Consider the following 17,628-nt stretch of genomic DNA (forward strand, 5'->3'; position numbering starts at 1 on the left):
TTCTTTCTAAAAGTTTTTAACTATAGAAAATAAATATTTGCATATGTTAAGTTTTGAGTTTATTTTTCGCTCTGTTTTTCCCGGGGTCTGTTCTTCGTACCTCACTTAAATAAATCTGAGATGATTTGACAGATGCCAGATCTTCTTATCATGATAACTGACCTCTGGTTAATTTGGTTCTTAAAACGCATTTGCGGATTTGATTAAAATATCTGGATTAAGTTGTCTGAGTTTACTGCGCGTTCTTGTGTTCATTGGATAGGGCAGATATATCCATGTTTAAAACCATCATCAGCAATGCAGCGATTTTTAAAGACAGATTAAGAAAAAAGAAAAAAAGGAAATCAGGAAGATAAGGATGCAGCGTTGTTACACCACGCCACATTAAAATACCAAGCGTTGTTATTCTCTTGAAGTCTGAACATGAGAACAGGAAGGAAATTGTACAGCTTATTCAGTCAAACTGATGTATAAGGATTATTTGTAGTGCAACCTTATGATTTGAAATTTTGAAATGTTTCTGATGCTGATTTGTTTCAGTCTTTTTGAGTGGAATTTCCCCAAACCGGAAGTACCTCCCATAATCTAAAATGCAGAAGGCTTGTTAGAAAAAACAGCCTGATCTCATGGCAATTCGTACGAATTCTACGAGGTGGCTAATTCGTACGAATTCATACGACCTCACTCGTACAAATTAGTACGATTTTTGCTAAATCGTACATATTTTACGAATTGCCCAATTCGTATGAATTCATACGAATGACCTACCCCTGACCCCGCCCCTAAACCTACCCATCACGTGGGTTTAGACAAATCGTACAAATTAGCCACCTTTTTATCACTCGTACGAATTGGTTGTGAGATAGCGTTGGAAAAAAGGGAAACTGGATGTGAGCGTGTCGCGTCAAAAGCAAATGGAACCCGTTTGACACTGGTTACAGTTTACACAGATGCCTGTGACATAGTCCATTCACTTGAGTCTGCTGACAACAGGACAAGCGGAAGAGTGAAAGAACGTTCACTTTAATGTTTGTTTGCATCTCTGACTTAAAAATGACCTCAGCATCAGAAACAAGTGGATGGTTTATTTTAATGGCGTCCCGTATCGTGTCAGAGGATTCTATGTTTGTTCGGAGCATTTTGTTTTTTAAACGAGGCACAGTGTAATGATGAATTAAAAAATAAACTTTTGTTGAAGGATGAAGTAGCCAACTGCTGTCAGGCAGATGCATCGCAAACCGCAAGTAAATGATTTCATAATGCATTTTCAGTAAATTACTGTTTTATATGGATAATGGTTAAAGTTAACCTCAAGGAACATATTAAAAATCCATGTCATAACCCCTTTAAAAAAAAAAATGCTTGTATAACTTGTCTATTAACACATCACTTAAAAAAGTAAAGTGGCAATACTGTGATTTTAATTAAAATATACAATGGGATCAGCACGATATTCTTTGAAGTACAACACAGCATTACACTGTACAATGTACATTTTTTAAGGGCGACTCATCTTCATCTAAGAATTATGACAAACTCTTTCTACATTAAAAGCCGCCGTTTTCTTTCTCTCTCTGGTAATGCTTGTTTTAGCTGGTTCCGTGTGGATGCTGTGACTGCCATTGCTAGAACAGTCCGTGTAAATGTCAGTATGCTTCCCGTTTGCGTGCATATATGTATGTGTGCAAGCGTGCACATTTACGTGTGTTCTGCAGGCTGTGAAATTAAATTTGTCAGACTCTAAAGAACCCAGCATGTCTGAGAGCCACAAATATGTAGTCAGTGTGTTACATCCACATCAGCACCTCTCATCCACCCCTCCTTAACAGTTTTATTGCACGCTGTCTTCCATCCACATGAAACGTTTCTTTAACGAATGCAGTGTGTAGCGGCACTCTCTCTTCACTTTATTCTGACTGTGGCGTGAGTAACAGAAATGTTCAACATTTATATTCATTGTCTGTGTCAGATGGATGGATAGACCTTTTAAAATATCAGCTCTAAACGCTGTTTGTCCCGCTATCCTCTGTTGGAGAATGAACGATGGCATTAGAGCTTCATCTGTGTGGGCTTGCAAATAAAAGAGGTTCTAAATGCCTGTAGCGACAAAACACAATCTCTACTATTTTGTCTAAATAAATTAAAACACTACACAATAAAATTAATCATTTTAAATGCTACAATTGAATTTAGGCATCACAACTTAACTATAATGTACAGTATGAAAAATGGATATTCAGATATTCATATTTTGATTTGATAAAGGTTTATTAACAGTGTTATTAAATTATTAGTGTTTTAAATGATTCATGTTTAGGACATCCGGGAGGATAAAAGGAGGAGTGACAACAGTGAAGGACGAGAGAGAACCAGGTCTGGACTATTTACGTTTTGTTTTGTTATGTTTTGTGCGGCAGTCGTCCTTGAGGGGCTGCTGCTTTACTTTTGTTTTGTGTTTGTTTATTTTATGATATTAAAGTTACGTTGAACCTGTTACTGCCTCCACCTTCCTTATCAGCGAACCTTGTTACAATCCGATATACACTGATGGGCCAAAACGTTATGACTAGTCACAGGTGAAGCAAATATCATTGATCGTTTCCTAACAAGGCCATAAATTAATATCTGGGTAGATTAGGAGGGAGTGTGATGTTCTGGGTAATGTTCTGCTGAGAACACTGGGTCCAGCCATTCAAGTGGACGTAAATTTGACATGTGCAAACTACCTAGATATTGTTTCAGACCAGGTACACCCCTTCATCATGACAATGGTGTTCCTTGGTGGAAGTGCCCTTTTTCAGCAGGATAATGCACTGCAGACATTATTCAGGAAAGGTTTGAGGAACATGATGAAGATGTGTTGCCCTGGCCTCCAAATTCCCCAGGTCTCAATCCAATTCAGCATCTGTGGGATGTGCTGGACCAACAAGTTCAATCCATGGCGGCTCCACTTCGCAACCTTCAGGACCTGAAGGATCTGGTGCTAACGTCTAATAGTGCAAGATACCACAGGACACCTTCAGGTCAGGGGTCTTGTAGAGCCCATGCCTCAGCGGGTCGGTACTGTTTTGGCAACACACAAAGGACCAATGGCATAGGCAGGTGGTCATAATGTTTTGGCTCATCTGTGTATTATCAATATTGATTAAAAAAAAAGAAGCTAAATTTAAAAAAGACTGACACAGTACATGAGTGACTGAAGACAGAATTTTCATTTTTGGCTGAACTGTACATTTAAGTCTGCTCTCTGCTTACGGTCTTGTGCTGCTGACTTTCATTGCCTCTTTCTTTCTTCGCTCTCCATCTTTCACTCTCTTTCTCTCTGACCAACAGGCCAAGTCTATCAGTAACAAGGTATGAAGTCAATTTTTGTTCTTCCCAAGGGAATACTGAGAAAAATAGAGGATAGAGAAAGGGATGGAAAGATAGAGCAGGGGCAGACAGGGTTCTTATAAACATCACAGCATGAGGTAAACCTCCTTTATCTGTATTAGGTACAAAGTATCTCTGTGTTCCACAGCTGAGTAACTGCACTAAAACACAAGCCATGCTGCTTTTATCTATCTAGATACTGCTGGTTACAACGTATTATTAAACACACACATTAACACGCACAACATGCACACATTTCATCATTAGCAGTTTGTCAAGCATAAGTATTATTAACACTGGTCATATTTGCACTTCAAAGATTCTGTTCCCATAGTCCATTTTTAAGAAAATCATAATATTGCTATAGTACTTTTTTGTGCTGTGCTGTGTTAATAGATAACACCAGAAGATTTCAAACTTATTGATACCAAGATTGTCCCAATATTATGATCCCATTAAGAGGCAGCTGTATATTTTAAAGACCATTTTATTCTTTTTGAGAAAAAAATATTAGCATGATATTCTAAAGTATAAGTACATAATATTGTTTTCAATTTTCAATTATATGCAATTAAGTAAAAAAAAAAAAAAAAAATCAATTAAATTATATTTTATATTATAATTGCACTAGAGCAAAAAGAAATCAAAACATTTTTTGTAAAAAAGTATATATTAGGCTATATAATATAAATTATAACATTAAAAGAATATTAATACATTATATTATTTTATGCCCCTAAATAAAATACCAAAAGAAAAGCATCACTCACAACCATAGACCAACATCCTGACAACATGCTGAAGAGTTTTGCGTACATTTTCTTCAGAAAATGTATATAATCAATATCGATAAAAAATAAATGCAAGCTTTTATCCAGCATGACTTACAAAACATCCAGTGCCCATATTTTTATTTTTAATGTGTTTCCTAAGATTGAAACTGCCATGTGCTGCCAGTCGTGCTACAGGATATCATTTAACACTCGTGTATATGCATACCCATATAGCATGTATTTGATCTGTCCTGATCAGCTTGTAATTATTTACATTACATGTGCGCATATGAATTGTCTGTAAGAAGAGGGGAAGTGGCAGCGTGTGTGTGACAGATCTGTTCCAGCAAAAAACACACACACTGCCACTTCCCCTCCTCTTACAGCTTGTCTAGTGCAGATTATCCCTGCTAACGACCGCTTACACAAATCTCTGTGCTTTAGACGGAGTAAGTGTGTGTGTGTGTGTGTGTGTGTGTGTGTGTGTGTGTGTGTGTTGGGGGGTGGAAATGTGTGCCTCAAGTGAGATGACAGACCTCATCAGACTAAACTGAGTAAGTGGCGTTAATTGATAGCAACTCCATCCCACACAGCCGAAAGTCATTGCTACAATGTAAGCTACACCAACGCAATCCCAATGTGTTAAGACGCATTTTTTAAAGTTGAACTTCTTTTAACTTGAGCACCGCGTTTTTAGAATGTAGTGTCATTCCACTGAAAAACAATGGAAAAGTAGCGCAGTGGAATGAAAAAATGCATTCTATGTGAACTGCCCCTAAGAGTGTGCATGGTTGTCAGGGCATTGTTATGTGGTTGCTAAGGTGTTCTATGTGGTTATGTGATTGTTAGGGTGTTGTGAGTGGTTGATAGGGTGTTGCTAGGTGGTTACATACTGAAACACTTCATAGGAGACAATTATGTAAAAATTAAAAATTATGACCAAAACAATGATGTTCTTCACCAAATTACACTGTTTTCCAGCAAAAGTGAATTCAGATTCATTTACAGCTGTCTTTTTATTTGTTTATGGTTTAAATTAAAACTTAATTTTTACTGAAAATATAAAACATTTTTCCTCACAAAAAGAGTTTTGGCTTGCAAAAAGGAGAAGGTTTTCACATGGGATTGTCTAGAAGACACGGTCTCTGCTGACATTCAGGGCTGTGTTTGAAGGGAGACAGCAAGCATGCATGACTAGTTAACAGACTAGCGAAATGCTAACGCGTTGTGCTAGCGATAGTGATTTAGATTAAAAGCTAGCGATGTCAGATTAATGTGATTAGATAATAAAAGACATATGGTGATGATCAAGTTATATTTAGCAATATAAACAACACTGACTACGTTTACATGCAGCCAATAACCCGTTCAAAACCGGGATATTAGCAATAACCCGGTCGCGCACGGCCATGTAAACACCGGCAAAAACCCGGATATGGTCATATCCCGGTTTTTAAAAACCCGGATATTATACCTGGGGTACCCCCTTTCTAACCCGAATATTTGGTCATGTAAACGCGTATAATGACTACGTTTACATGCAGCCAATATCCGGGTTATGGTCGGGTTAAGGTCACTATTTGGGTTTCTGAAACATTCGGAATAACGCGTTTACATGCGTGAGCAGAGAGAGTTACTCCTGTATACATGGAATTTACAATATCCCGATGTAAACGGCGACGCGCGGTTAGAGTCTGGACGTACGGACTTCCTTAAGACGCAATTGCGTCATTTCCGATTCTTTTTCCTGTATCCAAAGACAACAACAACAGCAGCAGCACGCGGATAATGAATAGTTCGGGGCAGATAGCGATCGCCTTTGTTTGCGCTTTCCTCCTCGCTCCAAAAGTGTGGTGCTGTGCTGCGTCTCGCCATGTTTACCTCTACTTCTTGTTTACTTCCGGTATACTGCACGCGGGTTTCTGTATGCGCTGTCCCTACTCAAAAGACTAAGATTCCTTGCGAATAGAACATGCGCAGAACACAAATCAATGTCCCTTTTGATGGGGATATGCCGATACGCGTTTACATGACCAAATATTCGGGTTAGAAAGGGGGTACCCCAGGTATAATATCCGGGTTTTTAAAAACCGGGATATGAGCATATCCGGGTTTTTGCCGGTGTTTACATGGCCGTGCGCGACCGGGTTATTGCTAATATCCCGGTTTTGAACGGGTTATTGGCTGCATGTAAACGTAGTCAATGATTAGAACCACTTTTAGAAGCTTTCTAAAAGATTTTTCTAAAGTCTGCAGAAAGTCCTGACTGAAATGTTTTTGTAGTTAAATTGTGCAGCGGTCAGATTCGTGAAAAACTTCTTTAAACAAATGAAGAAATTTCTTAAGAAGACAGAAGAATGTTCCTACTAGTGCAATTCTTGAAAAATATTCTCAAATACTTTTTTCTTAAGAAGACAATGACAGGCTTTGGTGTTATCTGATTGTATGGTGGTTTTTCCGAAAACAGCTCAAAGGCCGTCTTTTTTTGTGCTGCCTTTTGAGTACCATAATCATAACAAGCATCAGCATGCACACTATTCATCAGGACTGGCTTGATGGGAGTTTAGCACTCAGGAAGATGAGTTATGAGGTGTTTTGCAAGTATTTTTTCAAATATTGTGTTTATCGTACATAAATGTTTTTTTGTTTTGTTTTTTTCTGTGTACAGTATATGAACGAACAGTTACCTTAATAATTAGATGACTGGCTGTAATTTTCCAGCGAAGTTAGCCATCTTCAGTCTAGCTTGCTAATAAACAATAATTATGTGTCATCTAAAAAAACAATTACAATGCCTAGTAATCTGTCGAGTTACAGATAACAGTAAATAAGGCAATTCTTATGCCTTATTGGCAATTATTATGCCTTATTTGCTAATTCTTATGCAGCATTAGCAAATTGGGTTTTTTTTGTGTCGATACACGACAATTTAGCAAAGCTTCCCAAGCTTCAGACACAGACGACACACCCTCTGGCCAAAGGTTTCAGCCCGGAAATGTCCCCAAGCGCAGCAATAGGAGAATAAAATTAGAAAATACAGGCAGAGGACAACAATGTCTCTGTAGACAAACACAACCAAACAATTCTATTGGAGCATAATTAAAGAGTGTGAGGGATGATATATTTTTTCATATAGTCTATGCTTTATTATTTGGGAAAATCCTGCATAGTGCACTTTTAAGGCCTGGGTGTAGGGGACACAAACTAATGCAGGGCTAGTTGTAACACACATGGTTTAAAACTTTCCACACATGCCAGTATGACAAAACTTAGTGTATTTACTAGTTACCATATCGACACTATATAGAAAAATAACTGTGCCAAAATTAAAAAAGAATCTCTGGAAGATATCATTGAACATTTATTTATCCATAGCAAAAGTACATTTAAATAAATGTCTTACGTTTATTTAATTCTGATTTTTTTTTAACCTTATATCTGTTATTTAACAGTTGGGATAGTTATTTAATGCTTTGCTAAGTAGCAGAAGACAGAAGCCAGGTTTAAATTCCAGTTGTGTAGGGGAATGTTGTAACACTGCGTTACAATGTGCCCCTAATAGAACTATGCTATTCTATACTTTTATTAATTCTATTGAGAAACCACGAGAAAAAGGTGAATAAAGACTGAGAGTCAATGTTCAGAAATTATTATTATGTTTTGAACTATGCTGTATAGCTGTGTTTTGTGGTGTTTGTTGTCAAACTCAAAAATTACTTTATTTTTAATTATTAAAAAATGCCATTATTTTATATGGGGCATGTTGTCACATTTTTTCACTTCCATTTTTTTCGTGGTAAATCAAGAAAAAAGTATAGGCTACACTGTATTAATGAAACAAAACCACATAATTGTACTAGACATATGGGAAATTAATGTGGGAAAAAATAAATACTCTGAACCCCAAGTGGATTTACACAAACTGAGAAAGTCAAAAAGTGTTAGCTTGTGCCCCGCTCTCCCCTACTTCATTTTCTGCGTTCTGCTCGCGGAACAAAAATGCTTAAAATGCTGATACAAAAACGATTAAAAGTAGGACCATGCAAGAGAGCTAAACAGAGATACATTAGATTAAACATATTTTTCTTTTTAAACACTGACTCTATGCTTTTTTTCTGTCTTGCTTAACACATAACACACAACCTGTAGTCATGTGCCTCTCTAAGAGTTAAATGCATTAAAAGCCTACGGGTCTCGCAGAGCTACAGAAGAACAAGTCAGGGAAGAGCACCTCCACTTCGTCAATTATTCAATGTTCCTATTTCATAAATCTCACATGAACTGTACTTTCCCACTTCCTGCAGAGAAAAACACCTCAAGTGTTTGTGGGAATTAGCGCAACATTGACCCACAAAGCAGCATCTACACAGCGCCACCAATTTTCGAAGATGCAAATGAACATCAATATGCAACTTGACAATACAGCCTCTCTCATACACACACACACACACACACACAAGAGCTGATCTGAGGCGAGCAGGCACTGCTGACTGTTCAGCTGGACTGAAATAACTTTTTAGCTCATCAGCATCTGTATGTCATCTTTAATATGCTGTCACTTCCTTCTTTCCCCTGACTGAATAATACTCCCTAATCTGCCTTTTTGTATTGGAGACAACTGGTTCCTGCACTTGAGGGTGAGGTAACTCGGTCCACTCACCTCATATCTGAGTGTCAGCGATGCTTTACACAATAAAGGAGTAGTTCACTTCAGAATTAAAATTTCCTGACAATTTACTCACCCCCATGTCATCCAAGATGTACTTTCTTTCTTCAGTCGAAAAGAAATTCAGGTTTTTAAGGAAAACATTGCAGGATTTCTCTCCATATAGTGGACTATCAATGGGTTGAAGGTCCAAATTGCAGTTTCAATGCAGCTTCAAAGGGCTCTACACGATCCCAGCCGAGGAGTTATATTACGTAATATATATAATAATATATAGCGTAATATATAGCGCATTACGTAATCTCGTTGGAAAGGTCAGGCGGTAACCTGACGTAGGCAGAATATGTAGGGTAGGTTGAAAAACTCCATCTAATTTTCTGAGATGTTCATTTTCTCATTTCTCATCTCTCATTTCCGACATCGTTGATTTACCCCCTTTTTTTGTTGTAAAGGGCGTTTGACTTAGTCTTTGCACGTTCGCTTTGTAAACACTAGGTCTGTACTTCTGCCTACGTCACACGTGACCTTAAACATGATGACGTAATGTGTCGCAGATAGTGTAATTAGATGAGCATTTGTGGTTATATAAATGTTTATTTTTTTAGAAAACGACTGATCGATTTGCTAGATAAGACACTTATTCCTCGGCTGGGATCGTGTAGAGCCCTTTGAAGCTGCATTGAAACTGCAATTTGGACCTACAACCTGTTGATAACCGTTGAAGTCCACTATATGGAGAAAAATCCTGGAATGTTTTCCTCAAAAACCTTCATTTCCTTTCGACTGAAGAAAGAAAGACACGAATATCTTGGATGACATGGGGGTAAATTATCAGGAAATTTGAATTCTGAAGTGAACTAATCCTTTAACTCTATTTTAAAAAGTACATTATGGTATGGTTGCAGTAGTGATAAGAATACTCCACACTGTACAATTTCAACAATTTCAAATCTTTCATTAGACTTTTTTATTTTTTTATTTTCCCAAATCTCCTCTTCAGACAATCCTATAGGTAAAGTCCCGAAACCGATTATCTTGATGATTCTACAGATTATCTTACCAGATTTATGTGGTGTGATGTGTTAAGTGTTATTGAATCTACTCAGAAGAAGGTCGGGGCCGCACCGATCTCAAATCATATCCAACATGTAGGATATTTACGATCAGAAATCCTGTTAAGTGGGGGGAACCCCGAGGACAAACACATGCACTCTGTTGATTGTCACGGGAACGAAGCGATACCCATTCAGAAAGCCAGCTGACGGAAGACTAAGAATAACACAACTTCATCCAAACCTTTTTCCTTCTTTTTCTCCACAAATGTTCTGTAAAAATCAATCCAAACACTATTATCGCCATTTCTTCCTGCCCGTCGTCCGCCATGTTTGTTTACTAAGTCACGTTTGACCGCGAGAGATTTTGCGAGATTTCCCGTGTTTTACAGGCAGGATAGGAATCTGATTGTTTGTGAATGGAATCTGTTAGTGTGTGGTGTGCTGTCTTGGTCACATCTCGGCAGTCCACACACTACATCCTGTGTGTGGTCTCTCACATTTTGAAAATCTAAAAAGATTTAAAAAATCGTTTAGTTTTGGCCTACCTTAAAAAAAAAATCCACTGTTCTTCAGGAAGTCTCTGGGCAGCAGACTTAATCTCACAGGCTAAAATAAATCTCTTTAATCTCTTTTAAACTTGCAAAATGTACACTGTCTCCTGTAATTTTTCCTTTTTAAAGTCAATCTTGCGGTGTTTGGTTGTATATGTGTTGTGGTAGTGACAGATCAGGCCTGTGAGGCTGACAGCGCAGAGTCATGCCAGAGAATCTCAAAGAAGGCTGCCTTATAGTCACGTGTCTGTGTGTAAAATCACATTCATTAGTGCCAAGTGAGTCCACTGAAGTGAACTGATGGCAGTGCATTTCTGTCTTCTCTGGGTTATTACTGTCTGTTTACATTCCCTTACACACAACGCTCCACACACACGCACATCATAAATATAACCCCTGGCTTGCTTAAAGGATGTAATGTATGCTCAGTGATGCTGACAAATGAAGATGAATAAAACACACACACACCGAGAACTGTTCACAGGCAGTTGACCGCTCGTTGAGGCTCGAACAAAATACACAGAGCGAGCGATCCAGATAGGGGGGGTAAAATAAAATCCATTTTATTTTCCATCTTACAAATCTTGTCTAGGTCTGGTGTTTTGATATGGTGAGCTGCAGGAAGACATTCAAACTAACTTTTCATGAACATCAGGGAAAACAAAGCACTACACACTTAAACATAACGTTAACACTAGACAAGCAACTAAGGAAAACTCATTAACACAACAGGGAACAAGTGTATAACTCATTAACAAACATGGAAACTAGCAATGACAGGAAACTCAGGCAAACAGAGACAGAACAAAACCAAACTAGAACACAATGAAACTAACATACTCCTGACAGTCGTACTATGTGTACTCTTTAAACAGCATTATGGTAAAAATGGAACACTGTGGCAACAGATTTCTGTATGTGACAGCATTTTGCTTCAGGAACTGACAGAACAATTTACGATTCTTTGCAACATTTAACCACTGCCGAAATTCACTCACTCCCGCTATAAACGTTTACTCTTTGAATTCTTGCACCCAGGAACAATACAAGTCAACGCCATTATGACTAAAAGTTTGCTAAGAAGTATTTCCTACTAAAGAAAGACTGTGTTTAACTCTGGTTAAGCGTCTCCCACCAGACTGGTGGGAATGGCCTTGGACGGTAACATGCCCAGTGCATTATGGATGTCAGAAGCCATGTTTGATGTCGATGATGGATTTGGATTTCCTTCCCGACATAATTTACCACACTGACCAACCGTTTGAATTGTCTGTCACAGACTGTGTTACTTCGCCAATTCCTGTGGAGGTTTTTTTTTCTGTCACTAATATACTTATTAAAATTTGGTCGGCCAAGCCTCTTCTTGTCGACTAACGTTTGGTTGGCTATTAGGGTCAGTGGGTGGAGCTAAAGAACAGTTTTGGCACATTTTGCTTGTCGCAACTCTCTGACTGGTGGAATTTTCTGTTCATCGTGGGTAAAACCCATCATGGCTTTGTGCTCAGCACTTTAAAAATTATCCAACGAAAAACACTTTTTAAATACCAATGAAAAGTTTCAGTCATACAATTTATTACGTCATGGCATTTTTTTCTTCTTTTAAATTAGCAAAACAAATTGGGTCCCCCAAATTTGATTTTTGGGTTCTTATAGGGGTCTGGGGGTCCAATTTGAATACTTCTAAAACACATATTGAACATATTTCATTCCTATTCTTTCTTCTCAATCATTTTATATCATTGTTCACTTTCCTATCTAATAAAAAGTCCAAAAAGGCCTTGTGCTTCTAATTCACAACAGTGAATTCCCGGTCTCAGCATTCAAAGCCACACTTGTCCTTTATTCCACCTTTTCTAAATTCTCCTCCATCATTCTGAAATAAGAGACTGATGGCTGCTCAGATGACCTCCCTCGGGCAGCTCCTCTCCTCCGCTCCAGAAGCAGCAGAAGAGAACGCTGAAGGAAAAAAGTATCTGGGAATGCTGGGAGAGGATCCTGGCTGCCAGTGTCATGCTCCAGAGCTCAGCTGTAGGGTCCTACAGGACTGAAATGTATTTCTCATCTGTGATTAAGGGCTCTACACTTCTGATGTGAGACTGTGCTGAAAAAGATGAGTAGGACACGAATTTACCACCCAATAGGCTTGAAGTACACACTACTGATAAAGGGTCTGACGTCTGCACAGTACAGCGAAGAGGAGATCGTATGAGATCTGCCCTGAGGCAGGGGCTACGCGGAGACTAAAGTACAGTAACGGCTATCAGTGTACAGTAGCTGCAGGCACTGTGAAGATGAAGAACAATCTCTGAATGCAAGGCACAAGACTACACATATAGTTACGATTATTCAATACAAGGGCAGCACCCATAAAAACACTATTTTTGTAACAGTAACAGTACTTAACAGTAACAGTAACACACAGTAACAGTAACACACAGACATAAAGATCTACAATTAAAATACAATGCAAGGTGTTAATATACCGTAACAGTTGATCTTTTGTATGTTGAATGTTTAATTTAGTAAAAGGCTTTCTTTATCTTTATTTTGTGTGACGTTACAGTATGACAAAGTATTTCTTACTCGCTCATTTGAAAATGCATACACATTTTTTTTTTAAAAAGGCCAGCAAGTTTGGTTTATTATTTAGACGTCTCATTACTGCCATGTGCCGCACAGAGATGAACCAATAAGAAAAATAATTCATTATTTATGACCATGTATGTAGGCAGCCAGTTGAGCTATCACTCTAGATGATAGATAGATAGATAGATAGATAGATAGATAGATAGATAGATAGATAGATAGATAGATAGATAGATAGATAGATAGATAGATAGATAGATAGATAGATAGATAGATAGATAGATAGATAGATGAAACACGGGTGCATACTGTAGCTCTTAGGTTAAAAATAAAGGATTTAAAATATGAAGCATCTTTAGTTTTAGTTTAGGGGGGAGTACTTTACTCAAGATAGAGTGCAGATGGTCATTTAGACATATGAGTATGAAACGCATCAAGTCACTCTATAGAGCTGGGCTGGCCACCATATTACCAGTCACACTTAAAACAGCATCAAAGTGTTTTGGCTGACAGATGAAGAGAGGAGTAGAAAAAGTGTGACGGTAAGCCTGGCAGATACAGATTCTATGCATGCAACCTAGAAATGAAGCATTTGCAGTGGTGTGGTCTGTGGAGGTAGAAGATCTTTCTCTGTCTCGTACACAAATACACACACAGCTCTGAATAAAAGGACTGTTCAGAGTGTGAACGAAACCTGTGAAGGAGAAGCCAACAGTCTTAATGAGGAAAATGGCTTCAACATACTAAAATCAATGGGAAGTTTGCACCATGATAGAAAAAAAAATAATAATTCCATAAAGCTCTGCTTAATTTGTGTCTTTTAGAAACCTGTCACATATCATATATTATATTAATTCACGTCCTCATTCTTTCTCTTCTATTTTAAATTGCAACTCAGAACCATATACACTGGATATAACAGGAAATGTTACCCCTGCCCATAAAACCTTAAAGCATAAAATTCTACGTCTAAATCCACATCTTTTTACAGCTAAAATCTCAGATCAAATGCCATTCACACTTATTGTCATACTTGTACAATTCATGTTTAGGGGCCCCTATTCAGTCCCATTCCCCTATTGATTTTAATTTAATTTAATTTTTTAGGTTTATTTGTTTGTTGGGGTATTTAGCAAAAAATCCTTTTTGAAAAAAAAAAATCTGTTTACTTGCTTTGACCTAAATTCACAAGATTTATGTGATTTCTGGGCACACAGAGCTTACACGTGTGCCGTTTTAACACACCTTTTATTAATAAAAACATAATTCCAGCATTATTCTACTGTAAAAGTATACATAGGCATATTGTAATATGCATATATATTTTGTTACTGTATATGACCATGTAACTTACAATTGACATGTTTTTATTATAGAAGTTGTGCCCAATACTTTTCCTGTAATTACAAACATTTTTATTTTATTTTTTTACAGTGCATGTTGCTCCAAAATTAGTTGTATATGTAATGAAAGAGTTACAGAACAAAAGCAGTTATATGTACCCTACATTCACATGCACACATTTGCGCGCGGCTGTCAGTGCAGTTACGCGCTATAACGCAACACTACGTGACGTCATAATTGCCTGAGTCTGATAGCCTATAGTTAATGCTGTGAAAACAGAACGATTTATTTACTATGACGTGTTATGCTCGTGTATACCTCGGCTTTGATTAGTGCCTAATAACTTCTCCCTTTCCACGTCCCTATCTTGACGCTCCAAAAGCCTAAACGTATAAAACAATATAAAGTCCATCTGTGTGTTTAATAGGATACATCCATCCTCGTTCAACCTCTACAATTCAACGACCAGGCTTAAACAGTCAACAGTTCACTGACGCTCCTTATGGTCACTTGAGTGCGGTTCAAATTCCCCGCAGCCGTAGGATCGATTGCAGTGACATGTTGAGAATTAAACCCATTCCCACCAGATAAAACAGTGAGAGATGAGACAATAACGCATAATGGCACCACTGACATATGCTTTAATCTACATACTGGAAATCATCTTTGCAGTGGCCAAACCAGCGCGCGAGCCAAGCAAAAGCACGCACAGCGTCCAACAATTGCATGAAACTAAGCTGTCAATTATGTGCACGCTCCTTACCTCGAGAGTTTCACGGCGCGGATAAACACAGTTTTTCGGGAAAACAGCCGGGTACAAGCATTAAATCCGTAACGGTGGAGGGTGCCTGGACCTCAGCGGTGGACTCTGTTGGGGTCTCGCAGTGTGAACGGAATTAAAACCCGGCTTGCGGTGGATAGGACGTCCCCCTACTGCCGAGTCCTCTCACTACCGCGCGCGCTTCACCGTCTGCACACACAGTCCTGCTGCAGCATCAGATGCTGAGAAAAAGCCGGACAGCGATAAACCACGGAATGGATTACTGAGTCAAACCACAGCAGAGCTTCAACAGAGGAAGCTCACGAGAAGAAAACAGGGTTTATGATTTATATACGAGTTAACCTGCGTTCATGTTTTTATGACATATGCAGATTAGTCCGGTATCAACAAAAGCACAGGGAAAAGAGATAAAACATGAAACCAAATAGATGATTATAATTATATATAATTTGTCTACTTTCTTCAACAGTCTCTGGTATTTTCCTTAAACATATGTTTCACGAATTCGTTGGCCCGTATAATCTTTAAGCTAATAAGGATAAAGGAATTTGGCTTGCTGTCTGCAGTGGGACTAATAATGCTTGGATGATGAGCATATATATATATGGTTTCAAAATCCCTAAATTATGTTGGTGGAGTTGGGGAGGTGGAGGGATGCCAACACAGCTGATGATTGAAAGATTAGATGGGTTCGGTCCTCCCGAAATTACATCTAGGAACTTCACTTATTATATAGGCTACACAATGGTTAGCATAGGTAGCCTTTAGCATCACATATAAATTGTCTGCCTCATATGGTAGCTTAATCAGAATCCCCATCGGATCGTAAGGAAGTTATTTGAAAACACTCACTGGTGTCTGAAAGTGAGGTTTGAACCGAAAATTATTTTAAATATCTTTAATGTTAAAGTTAGCTGGTGGTCTGATATGATAACATGGGAATTGGACAGCAGTGTTGACCGTCTCCTGACTCAAGCCCCAGTTGGCTCGCTTTGGAAAAATGTATTCAGTGGGCCAAAAACCCCTGAGGAAGTCCCGAAAAAGCCCAGAGGAAATCCCGATGAGGCCCGATCAAGCCCCGGAAGTGACAGTGGAAACACAACTGGCCCTGGCATGCACTAGCACACTCACTTTTGGCCCGACGGTGGACATCTATATTCACGTATAGATGTCACTAGAGCAGGGGTTCTCAGCTCTGGCTCTCGACATCCTGCACTTTATCTCAAACTTGATTAAACTTACCAATCTGCAACTTTCAAGTAGGCATAATCCTGAAGACTTTGATTAGCTTCTTCCGTTGTGTTGGATTTTTGGTTGGAGCAAAACTCTGGCCCTGGAGGAAAGTGGACCTCGAGGGCCAGTGTTGAGAACCTGCACTAGATAGATGTCTATACAATGTTCACGAGTTTACACTTACATATAATTAAATAGAGTAAAGGGTATGTGTATTTGGCGTGCTGTTTGAGGGGAGGGCTCCGAGCTCGGAATTTGGCCCCAACCCAGAGTACCGGTACTCCCCCCATCCAGGTGGAGGGACGCTGGAAATCTGTCAAGGAACAGAGGTAAACATGCTGTATATATACCTCTTTTCGTTAATTGAGTTTATTAACGGAATGTGCTCCTCTTGTGTTAATTATCTGAACGTGTTCCTCCCAAACTTTGTTAATAAAACATAAGACAGACGAACGGACAGATAGATAGATAGATAGATAGATAGATAGATAGATAGATAGATAGATAGATAGATAGATAGATAGATAGATAGATAGATAGATAGATAGATAGACAGATAGATAGTGCCCTCAGTTTCAGTGGTTCATATTCCTGATCTTTGAGTCCCACTTCACGTTTTGTATGTCTCCCTTATTTAACACACCTGATTCAAATCATCAGCTTGTTAGCATAGAGCTCCATGAACTGAACTGGGTGTGTCAGATAAGGGAGAACTACAAAATATACAGATCTCCGGGTCCCCAGGACCAGGACCAGGACCAGGTTATGAACCACTGCTCTTATTCAGTGACTCCTAATCTTGATCTTTCTGGCCCATTTCTGATCTTCTATGTCTCCACTAAGGAGCTAATAAGTTTAATCAGGTGTGTTTGATTAGGGAGAAATAAACATCTAGCCTACATATATTATGTTATTATTTGTTTGTTTATTTTGGTATAAAGTTAATACATAAATTGATGTTTGTTTGTTTGTTTGTTTGTTTGTTTGTTTAGTTTTTTTGGTTGATCTCACTTCTGCTTATTGCAAAGGCAAGCTCTTCTGTCTCAAATCTTAACCAGACAGTAGAAATGCTGATATTTGTGGTTTTGAAATTTGTGGTAATTTGTGGCACACACATGCATGCAGAACTAAGAAACATGCACACACAAGGGTTAAGGAAATATAACAGCATTCAGTCTGTTGTCTGGTGTGCCCAGATGTTTGACTGTTACTGTAGGCTATGTATCTCCCCCTCACATTCATTCTCTGTTGGGTTTTCTTTTGCACA

General features: G+C 38.5%; 1 protein-coding gene across 5 annotated transcripts in view; it reads right to left on the reverse strand.

The window, feature by feature from the left end:
• The window catches only part of dlgap1b (discs, large homolog-associated protein 1b), a 156,910-nt gene extending 141,604 nt beyond the window's left edge, over positions 1 to 15,306 (reverse strand). For all 5 annotated transcript variants that reach the window (XM_082183316.1, XM_082183314.1, XM_082183315.1 and 2 more), the window contains exon 1: positions 15,111 to 15,306. The gene's annotated coding sequence lies outside the window, so the exon portion shown is untranslated. The remainder of the gene's footprint in view (positions 1 to 15,110) is intronic.
• Between the last annotated feature and the right edge of the window lie 2,322 nt (positions 15,307 to 17,628).

The sequence above is a fragment of the Leuciscus leuciscus genome, assembly GCF_965113295.1.
Source record: "Leuciscus leuciscus genome assembly, chromosome: 11".
NCBI classification, from domain to species: domain Eukaryota; kingdom Metazoa; phylum Chordata; class Actinopteri; order Cypriniformes; family Leuciscidae; genus Leuciscus; species Leuciscus leuciscus.